At 36.4% G+C, this 9385-nt stretch overlaps 1 non-coding gene across 1 annotated transcript; it reads right to left on the bottom strand.

Annotated features, from left to right (window-relative positions):
- Positions 1–8305: 8305 nt before the first annotated feature.
- Positions 8306–8413, bottom strand: LOC148576552 (small nucleolar RNA R71). Its single transcript, XR_015904342.1, has one exon. It is a non-coding gene; the product is annotated as a small nucleolar RNA R71 (small nucleolar RNA).
- Between the last annotated feature and the right edge of the window lie 972 nt (positions 8414–9385).

Here is a 9385-nt window from a genome sequence, read left to right as displayed (position 1 = left end):
CCCTCTCCCTCTCATGCCCCACACTCCTCTTTCTCATGCACTGTTTACTTCCTTTCCCCCTGTGTTCTTCTCTCTTTTGCTCGGGACGAGTAAACCTCTTAAGTTTGGTGTTGCGCACGGTCTGCTCTTTCACTTTTTCACACTCCATGGCACCAAAGGGTGGAGGATCTATCTCAAGAAACAAGAAGGAAAAGGATCCCTCAACTGTCACCTATAAGCCTTACAGGTTTTATTCCAAGCTTCATGAGGAACACTACTATGATGTAGTGAGCAAAATGGCAGTCATTCTGGAAGTGAAGTTCGAACTAAAGGATGACGAATATCTAGAGATTCAAGAGCAGATTCAAATGAAGGTTGGGAAATTCTGGCCAACCCTGCAACTAAGGTTGGAATCCTAAAAGTCCGAGAGTTTTTTGCAAATTTATGAAGGACGGATAAACAAAGGAAAAAGGGACCGGAATTCAACCTATGGCGCACCATGGTCCGAGGAAAGACCTTGCATTTTGGTCTAGACAAAGTGAAGGAAACTTTCAAGTTATAGCCACTAAAAGATAACCCTAACCCCTTTAACAAGAGAGTGCACGCTGATCCAAGTCTGGACCAAGTCCTACAGGACATATGTCTCCCTGAAACACAGTGGAAAACCGATAAAAGGGTCAGCCAAATCAACTGAGGAGGATGGATCTTAAGCCAGTTGCTAGGAGATGGCTGCATTTTATTGGACGCTCTATCCTCCCCACTAGCAACCACTCTGAGGTCACAGTGAGGAGGGCTGTGATGATCCACTGCATCATGCTTGGCAATGAGGTGAAAGTTCATCAAATAATCCCTTGTGAGATATACAAAATCGTAGCCAAGACCTCAACTCAATCCAAGCTGGCATTTCCACACCTCATCTCTTGCTTGTGTGACAAGGAAAGAATCATGATTAACAGAGACACATTCATTACAACAGACGACCCAATCACCAAGGAGAGCATGGAGCATACCAGGGAACCGGTGCAAGCCAGAACTCAGAGGCCAGATTCCCCCTATAAAAGGAAGACGCCTGAGCAGCTTAAAGAACAAAGTATCCCTCCTATTGAATATTGGACTCAATTGGCAGCATCCATTGAACAGTTGAGATCCACAGTGGACCAACTAAAAGAGGAGCAAAAAGACCAGTCCCAGATGCTTCACAATTTGACTGAAGTGCAGGAGAGCTAGGGTCAAGAATTAAAGGAGTTGAAGCTAGAAACTCTTAGAGGAGGAAGGCGTTCACCGTGAGTGAGGTGGTTGAGTTCTATCTCCCCTATTCTATTCCTATTTCCAGTACTTTACTTTCGGCTTTTCAATTCTAAGCTACATGATCACTATTAGGATTTTCTACTTTCTAGTTTAGTAGTTAATTTCAATTCATGTTGATTAAGTTTTAAGATGTTTCGCATATCCCCCATAGAACTTAAATAAAATTTTAATTAAGAAGCATTAAAATATAAAAGGTCTTAAGTTATTACTACCCGTTCTACTTATGTCAAAATGGTGGCCCTATCTTTACTCTCTGAATGTATGAATTAACTGTGCATAATTGGTATTGAGGTTGAGGATATTGACTCTTGAAGAGCAGTGAATTTAGAGAAGTATTATTGGTTCTCTGAAAAATAAAAAAGATTAATTCTTGAAGCAAAAGAAACAGCAAAAAGAAAAAGAAAAATAAAAAGAAAAATAAAAATAAAAAGAAAAGGAAAATTAAGAAAAGGATTCAACGCTTTGAGCATCAATGGTTAGGAGGGTCAAAATTGGCCCAAAAAGCTCAACTGAGTTTCTTTCCCAAACTATATGCTTGTGGTGTGAAGGTGTCAAGAAAATCTTGAGACTGAGCAGTTAAAGTCGTGATCCAAAGCTAAAGAGTACGCTTAAGAACTCTGAGCACCACTGTCTGGGAATTTAAGCAAAGCTAAATCGAATCCAAAGGGTTCCCCCGGTTAAGTATTTGTGGCGTTCATGTATCCGGTAGTAATACTTGAAAACAAAACACTTAGAGTCACGGCTAGGCTCAAAGGTGCAAAAAAAAAAAGAAGCTGTGTTCAAGAATTAAGAAAAACTAAAAGAGGAGAATCAATAATAACATCCGGATTCTAGTTCCAAAGGATGCCAATGTTCTGAGCTTCAAAGGAAAGTGAGATGCCAAAGCTATTCAGAAGTAAGGAGCTAATAGCCCTATTCATTAATTGGAACTGAACTTCATTGACAACTATAAGACCTAATGTATTTTTCTCTTCTTTTAGTCCTATCTTATTTTTGGTTGCTTGAGGACAAGCAACAGTTTAAGTTTGGTGTTGTGATAAGTGGATATTTTATACGCTTTTTCATAGCATTTTCATAGTGTTTTTAGTTAGATTTTATTAAATTTATTAAGTTTTAGTATGTTTTAGTGAAAATTTTATCTTTAGGATGCTACCTTGAATTTTTGTGTTTTTCCTATGATTTTAGGGGATTTTTGGGCAAAATTGCCGAATTTGGCAAAGCCTTGTTCAGACACGAAGAAAGGATAGTAGATGTTGTCAAATCCTAACCTCTGTGCATTCCAACGAACATATCTTGAGCTACAGAGATCAAATTGACACGTTCTAAACGGCGTTGGAAAGCTAACTTCCAGAGCTTTCTAGAAATATATAATAGTATATACTTCTTTTCCAGATCACTTCCCATAACTGGTGTTGAACGCGCACATCTGGAGTTCAACACCCAAGAAGGACCAAGCCTAGCGTTGAACGCCCTTGGTGACGTTTAACGCCACCAAGGGACCAAGGGAGCAGCGCATTCACCCCCTAACTGGCGTTCAATGCCAGATTTCCAAGTTGAACACCAGGCTTGGACGAAGCACTCAACTAAAGTGGGCCCAAAGTGGATTTTAGCACTCCTTAGCTTAGTTTCATTTATTCTTGTATTTTTTTAATTTTAAATTAACAACTTTTAGGGTTAGCATCTCCTATTTAAAAAGGAGATCACTTAGATTAATCATATCATCTAGGAACTTTATCAGACATCTAAGTTTCTTCTGTAAATTATGAGCAACTAAACCTCCCAGGTTAAGATTAGGAGCTCTGCTTATCCTATGGATTAATACTATTACTTTTCTCCTTTAATATATGTTTGATTCCATTCTATGATGTATTATCATTCTTCATCTAAAGAATCTGAGGTGGAACGGAAGTATGACCCTTTATTTTACAAGAGTTCTTGCGAGTCCTGACCTGGATAGTATTGAGCTAAAGCTTGAGAATACATCACCTAAACCAATAATTTATCTGGGCTAATTGAGATATGTGACATATAATCTCGTTAATTATGGGTAATGAGGTTTCTATGGCGCTAAGGCTAGAATATTGAGCTTCATTCTTCGATCCGGAAGATCTGACCTTGTGTATGACGTTTTGAGTAGGATCACAAAAAGGAGAATGAATTGCGTGAGCTTCATCTTCATTCATATTGAATGACCACTGACAACGGTGTTTGATATGGATTAGAGGAGATTAACTTGTTGAGAGGACAGGAGTTAATCACTTACAACTTTGCCATAGAATGAATCATTCATTGTTAAAGTGGTTTGTAAGAAGTATTAATCCGGAAAGATAAAGCATCTCCATAGCTTTAACTAATTTTATAAATTATCCTTTTATCAACCATTAATTGCTTTTCTCTATTTTCTGTTTATGCGCATCCAACAACAACAACTATCTTTCTATTTCGCCTGACTACGATCTACAGGATAACCATTGCTTGCTTAATCCAACAATACTCGTGGGATCGACCCTTACTCACCTGAGGTATTACTTGGACGACCCGGTGCACTTGCCGGTGAAGTTGTGCAAGTTCAATTTCGTGCATCAAGGCTCAAAAGGATCATATGTTGATGTGGAATCATCATCAAGAGGAGGACTTGTTGCTTGCTCCAGTTCTTCCAATTCTTCACTCATGACATGCTTTGGAGGTTGCGCACCCTCTTCAACATCAATTTCAAGATTAACGGAAGAAGGTTCTATAACTCTTGATTCCCATGGACATTCCGCATCTCCTAATCTTCAACCACTTCTTCCTCTTTAACAATTACGCCTTCCTCCAATTGTTCCAATACAAAGTCCTATTCCTCATTTTCCACCGGAGTTTCTAATCTCTCCTTCATACTCCGCTCTTCTATTGATTCTCCACATGTGGCCATGGGAGTGCTTTGAGTGTCTAAGTGTTGGGAGACTTGATGAGCGGATAATTTATACCCTTTTTGGCATTATTTTTACATAGTTTTTAGTATGTTTTGATTATTTTTTATTATATTTTTATTAGTTTTTATTCAAAAATCATATTTCTGGACTTTACTATGATTTTGTATGTTTTTTTTATTTCAGGTATTTTCTGGCTGAAATTGAGGGACCTGAGCAAAAATCTGATTCAGAGGCTGAAAAAGGACTGCTGATGCTGTTGGATTCTGACCCTCCTGCGCTAGAAATAGATTTTCTGGAGCTACAGAGGCCCAATTGGCGCGCTCTCAATTGCGTTGGAAAGTAGATATCCTGGGCTTTCCAGAAATATATAATAGTCTATTCTTTGCCCGAGATTTGATGGCCCAAACTGGCGTCCAAAACATGCCTAAAACATCTTGGCGTAAAACGCCCAAATTGGCACCAGAATTGGAGTTAAACGCCCAAACTGGCACCCAAGCTGGCATTTAACTCCAGAAATAGCGTAAGCATGTGTAAAGTTCAATTCTCAGCCCAAGCACATACCAAGTGGGCCCCGAAAGTGGATTTCTGCACTATCTGCACTTAGTTACTCATTTTCTGTAAACCTAAGTAACTAGTTTAGTATAAATAACACTTTTTACTATTGTATTCAGACTTTTAACTTTAGAATATCTTTTGATCACTTTGATCTTTGAGACCATTGTTCACATTTTGGAGGCTGGCCATTCGGCCATGCCTAGACTATTTTCACTTATGTATTTTCTACGGTGGAGTTTCTACACCCCATAGATTAAGGTGTGAAGCTCTGCTGTTCTTCATGAATTAATGGAAGTACTATTGTTTTTCTTTCAATTCATGCCTACTTCTTCTCCAAGATATACTCTTGTTCTTAATTCAGTTAAGTCAGAATGAAGGGGTGACCCGTGACAATCACCCACTATCTTCGTAGTCATTGGACGACAGCCGGAGTATATTCTCTTGGATATCTAATACACGGACCGAGTTCGTGAGATTAGTATCTTCGTGGTATAGGCTAGAATCATTGGCAGCATTCCTGGGATCCGAAAAGTCTAAACCTTGTCTGTGGTATTCCGAGTAGGATCTGTGAAGGGATGACTGTGACGAGCTTCAAACCTACGAATGTTGGGCACAAGTGATAGTGTGCAAAAGGATCAATGGATCCTATTCCGACGCTGGCGGGAACCGACAGATGATTAGCCATACGGTAGCTGTGCCTGGTATTTTTCATCCGAGACGAGAAATCTGACAGTTGATTAGCCGTACAAAAACCGTAGAGGACCATTTTCACTGAGAGGATCCTACATTTTGCCATGGAAGGAAGTAACGCATGGTTGGAAGAAGGCAATAGGAAAGCAGAGGTTCAGAAGCGACAAAGCATCACCAAACGCTTATCTGAAATTCCCACCAATGAATTACATAAGTAACTCGATCTTATTTTATGTTTTATTTATCTTTTAATTATCAAAACCTCATAATAATTTAAATCCGCCTGATTGAGATTTACAAGGATGACCATAGCTTGCTTGAAGCCGACAATCTCTGTGGGATCGATCCTTACTCACGTAAGGTTTATTACTTGGACAACCCAATGCACTTGCTGGTTAGTTGTGCGGAGATGTGAAAAGTGTGAATCACAATTTCCCACACCAAGTTTTTGGCGCCGTTGCCGGGGATTGTTCGAGTTTAGACAACTGACGGTTCATCTTGTTGCTTAGATTGGGTAATTTTATTATATGTTTAAGCTTTTTTTATTTTCAAAAAAAAATTAAATATAGTTTTCGAAAAATTCAAAGAAAAAATTTGTTCTTCAGAATTTTTAAGAATGAATTCTAGAGTTTCATAAGATATGTTAAAACCTGGCTGGCTGTTAAGCCATGTCTAATCTTTTGGACCGAGGTTTCCACTTATCTTTGCAGGAGCCTTTTAGTTCCCATCAATTTGGCTGTTGTATGTAATGCTCTGCTAAAGCTTGGTTGGCCATTTGGCCATGTCTAATTCTTTTGGACCGAAGCTTTAGACTAACATTGCATGATTCCTGGAATTCTTATTAAAAATTTTGTATCTCTTTATTTTCTTTTCAAAAATAATTTTTGAAAAATTACAAAAAATTAGTAAAATCATAAAAACCAAAAAAATTTTATGTTTCTTGTTTGAGTCTTGTGTCAAATTTTAAGTTTGGTGTCAATTGCATCTTTTTAATCTTTCTTTAATTTTCGAAAATATATGCATTGTGTTTTTCATTGATCTTCAAGTTGTTCTTGATGATTTTCCTTGTTTGATCTTTATATTTTCTTGTTTTGTGTCTTTTCTTATTTTTCTTGTGCAATTTTTAATTATTAGTGTCTAAACATTAAAAATTTTTAAGTTTGGTGTCTTGCATGTCTTTCTTCTCTTAAAAATTTTCAAAAATATGTTCTTGATGTTCATCATGATCTTCAAAGTGTTCTTGGTGTTCATCTTAACATTCAAAGTGTTCTTGCATGCATTATTAGTTTTGATCTTAAATTTTTATGTTTTGTGTCATTTTATTGTTTTTTCTCTCTCCTCATTAAAAATTCAAAAATAAAAAATAATATCTTTCCCTTATTTCACTCATAAATTTCGAAATTTTGAATTGATTTAGTCAAAAAGTTTTAAATTTTAGTTGTTTTTTGTTAATCAAGTCAAAATTTCAAATTAAAAATTCTATCTTTTTCAAATCTTTTTCAAAAATCAAATCTTTTTCATTTTTTCTTAATATTTTAGAAAATTTTAAAATTTGATTTTCAAAATCTTTTTCTTACTTTTATTTCATGATTTTCGAAATTAATGCTAACATTTAATGTTTTGAGTCGAAAATATTCAAGTTGTTACTTGCCTATTAAGAAAGGATCAATCTTTGAATTCTAGAATCATATCTTTTAGTTTCTTATTAGTCAAGTAATCAACTTTAATCTCAAAAATCAAATCTTTTTAATTTCCTTTTCAAATTTTTTTCAAAATAAATTTCAATAATATCTTTTTCAAAACTTAATTTCAAATCCTTTTCTAACTTCTTATCTTTTCAAAATTTATTTTCAAATCTTTTTCAATTAACTACTTGACTTTTTGTTTGATTTTAAAAAGTTTTCTATTTCAATCATATCTTTTTCAAAACCACCTAATTACCTTTCTCTCTCTCTAATTTTCGAAAACTACAAACCCCTTTTTCAAAATTCTTTTTAATTAATGTTTTAAATTCTAATGTTTTTTATTTCTCTTTTTAATTTTCGAATTCTAACTAATAATTAAAATAAAAAACAAAAATATTTTTCTTTTCTTCTAAATTAAAATTTGAATACACTCTCTCTCTCATCTCTTTCTATTTATTTTATTTATTTACTAACACTTCTCTTCTATTTATAATTCGAACTCTCTCCCCCTCTCTGTGTTCGAATTCTTCTTCTTCTCCCTTCTTCATTCTACTCTTCTATTCTTCTACTTACATAAAATCTCTATACTGTGACATAGAGGATTCCTCTTCTTTTCTGTTCTCTTTTTTTCATATGAGCAGGAACAAGGATAAGAACATTCTTGTTGAAGCTGATCCTGAACCTGAAAGGACTCTAAAGAGGAAGCTAAGAGAAGCTAAAGCACAAAACTATGGAGAGGACCTAACAGAAATTTTCGAAAAAGAAGTAGAGATGGCAGCCGAAAATAACAACAATGGTGGTGATGCAAGGAAGGTGCTTGGTAACTTTACTGCACCAACTTCCAACTTCTATGGAAGAAGCATCTCAATTCCTGCAATTGGAGCAAACAACTTTGAGCTTAAGCCTCAATTAGTTTCTCTAATACAGCAGAATTGCAAGTTTCATGGACTTCTATTGGAAGATCCTCATCAGTTCTTAGCTGAATTCTTGCAAATCTGTGACACTGTTAAGACCAATGAGGTTAATCCTGAGGTCTACAGGCTTATGCTTTTCCCCTTTGCTGTAAGAGACAGAGCTAGGGCATGGTTGGACTCAACCTAAAAAAATCCTGAATTCTTGGGAAAAGTTAGTCAATGCCTTCTTGGCCAAATTTTTCCACTTCAAAAGTTGAGCAAGCTTAGAGTGGAAGTCTAAACCTTCAGACAGAAGGAAGGCGAATCCCTCTATGAAGCTTGGAAAAGATACAAGCAATTGATCAGAAGGTGTCCTTCTGACATGCTTTCAGAATGGAGTATCTTATGTATATTCTATGATGGTCTGTCTAAATTGTCCAAGATGTCATTGGACCACTCTGCTGGTGGATCTCTTCATCTGAAGAAGACGCCTGCAAAAGCCCAGAAACTCATTGAGATGGTTGCAAATAACTAGTTCATGTACACTTCTGAAAGAAATCCTGTGAATAATGGGACAACTCAGAAGAAAGGAGTTCTTGAGATTGATACTCTGAATGCCATATTGGCTCAGAAAAAAATATTGACTCAGCAAGTCAATATGATTTCTCAGAGTCTGTCTGGAATGCAAGCTACATCCGGTAGTACTAAGGAAGCTTCCTCTGAAGAAGAAGCCTTTGACCCTGAGAATCATGCAATGGAGGAGGTGAATTACATGGGAGAATCCTATGGAAACACCTATAATCCTTCATGGAGGAATCATCCTAATTTCTCATGGAAGGACCAATAGAAGCCTCAACAAGGCTTCAATAATAATGGTGGGAGAAATAGGTTTGGCAATAGCAAGCCTTTTCCAACATCTTCTGAACAACAGACAGAGAATTCTAAGCAGAGCCACTCTGACTTAGCAACCATAGTCTCTGATCTATCTAAGACCACTCTCAGTTTCATGACTGAAACAAGGTCCTCCATAAGAAATTTGGAGGCAAAAATGGGTCAGCTGAGTAAAAGAGTTACTGAAACTCCTCCTAGTACTCTCCCAAGCAATACAGAAGAGAATCCAAAGAGAGAGTTGATGCCAGGGCATTTTGGCCAGTTTCACTGACCTTTTCTTTATGGTTTTTGGATAGTTTCATGCACTTTCTTAGGAAATAAGCAAGTTTTGGGTAAATAATCACTTACATCTTGATTCAAGTAAACATTGTGAATTTTACATAATATCATGAGAATTATGCATGAATTAAATGACAAAATTGAATGATGCATGTCTCATAACTTGGATTAGAGATTTGATACACTTTAT

This window comes from Arachis ipaensis, chromosome B1, assembly GCF_059453495.1.
Source record: "Arachis ipaensis isolate K30076 ecotype BB chromosome B1, ASM5945349v1, whole genome shotgun sequence".
Classification (NCBI taxonomy): Eukaryota; Viridiplantae; Streptophyta; class Magnoliopsida; order Fabales; family Fabaceae; genus Arachis; species Arachis ipaensis.
The sequence above is the reverse complement of the archived record's forward strand: the minus strand, read 5'-3'. Positions and strand labels throughout refer to the sequence as shown.